The following is a 2,008-nucleotide window of genomic DNA, read 5'->3' on the forward strand; positions in this document are numbered from 1 at the left end:
TTTTAAGCAAACCCTGTATTCACAGAGGAGAAGTAAACTCTCCTGAACCATAAGGTATGCAGTGATCTTGAAGACCAGACATCACTTTGCAGAATGACTCAGAGAAGGTACTACATCACCACCTTCCTAAAACTTACCTTGATCTCTTCATGGTGTCAGGTTATAAACCTCTTAATTTTAGACTTGTGGACACTCTGAATTCATTTAAATATACATCCTAATATATAAAAACCCTGGGTCCGTCATATCCACAATGACCAGAGACTCGACCTAACTCCCAGGCTGCGCGTGCAGCAGGCTCTGGTGGGTTGGGACTTGACTTGTGGCAGTGGGGATGGGGACGGGGGAGGCGGGGCCGGCACTCACACTCACTCACAACCACACGCGCACACACAGACACACACAGTGCCCACCAGCTCACAGCCTTTTCTCCTTTTCTTTCCCTCCCTCCCAGTTCACTCTCAGAGCCTCTCTCAGAAAGAGGAAACAAAACAGACTGGGCCTGAAGAGGCCTGGATGGAAGGGAGGGCCGGCAGAAGGTGGAGTGGCCCACACAAGCCCCGCCCCCTCCCAGCTGGGAAAGAGGAAGAGGGAGGCCTGGAGGACTGCTGAGAAAAACAAAGAGAGACAGACTGGGCAAGATCAGGCTGGCAGGGGAGGGCAGTTGGGGGCAAGATCAGGCTGGCAGGGGAGGACAGTTGGGGTGAGATTAGGCTGGCAGGGAAGATAAGTTAGGGGCAATCAGGCAGGCAGGCAGAGGCAGTTGGGGGTGAGATCAGGCTGGCAGGGGAGAGCAGTTGGGGTGAGATTAGGCCAGCAGGGAAGAGCAGTTAGGGGCAATCAGGCAGGCAGGTGAGTGGTTAGGAGCCAGCAGTCTCAGATTGCAAGAGGGATGTCCGACTGCTGGTTTAGGCTCAATCTCACATCGGTCCTAAACCGGCTATTGGACATCCCCTAAGGGGCCCCCGATTGGAGAGGGTGCAGGCTGGGCTGAGGGGAACACCCCCCAGTGCATGAATTTCGTGCACTGGGCCACTAGTAATAAAATAAGATTTGGGGCTATTGAAATAGGCATGTCTCCAATAGAATCTTAGAGAAGACAACTGTTAGCCTAGAAAATATTTTTAGTATTCATGGGTGTGTTGGCACCAGCTTATTTATAATGTTGTTTTGCTAATGTACATGCCTTGAACTTCTATTAGAGGGATTTACAAGAAGTAATATAAGTAGTCTTCTTGTCCATCTGAGTTTTAGGTCAACTGGCAAAGAGGTCTTGATCTGCTTCTTTGATATAGACCAAAAACTTTTTATTTTTTCCTGCTGAGTTTATTTTTTAAGTACATTAGCTAGTTAAGAGCCATTTACCTAGAGATATGTTATTTTCCTTATCAAGTACATGCTGAGAACATGGCCATAGATATTAAATGGCAACAGAAGTGCTTCTGTGATTTTAGAGGTGAATTTTTTTACTTTTTTTTTTTTTATCTCACAATGGCTGTATAGGGAATTGTTGATGGTTCATGTTTTATTTCCTTTTGTTATAAAATTTTCATAGTTTGTAAAAATAAAAGTTATGTGCCATATGTCCTTTATTTGCTACTCCCTGTGAGAAAGGTTAAGATAGAGCAAGAAGAGTTAGTGCTGGCCATTGTTGGTGGACAGTAATGCTGTTGGTAAGTGGTAGATAGGAAGGTGGAGAAAAAAATTACTTCAGTACTATATTAATTAGGATCAGATTTGGCTTTATATGAGACAGAAACATGATAGTGGCATAGAGAAGATAAAAGTTAATTTTGTCTTACATAAAAGGTGTTCAGAGTTGGCAGTCAGGGCTGGTATGTTCCTCCTGAGGTTTTCAGATACTCAGATTCCTTCTAGTTTATTAGTCTGTCATTGTTAGGATGAAGCTTGATCTTTATGGTGCAAGATGGCAGCTAGGGCTCCAGCCTTATTCCATTTAAAGAGGAGAAACTTCCAGAAATTTCTTATAATAAATACTGGGGAACAT

The sequence above is a fragment of the Myotis myotis genome, unplaced genomic scaffold (genome assembly GCF_014108235.1).
Source record: "Myotis myotis isolate mMyoMyo1 unplaced genomic scaffold, mMyoMyo1.p scaffold_m19_p_2, whole genome shotgun sequence".
In the NCBI taxonomy this organism is placed as follows: Eukaryota; Metazoa; Chordata; class Mammalia; order Chiroptera; family Vespertilionidae; genus Myotis; species Myotis myotis.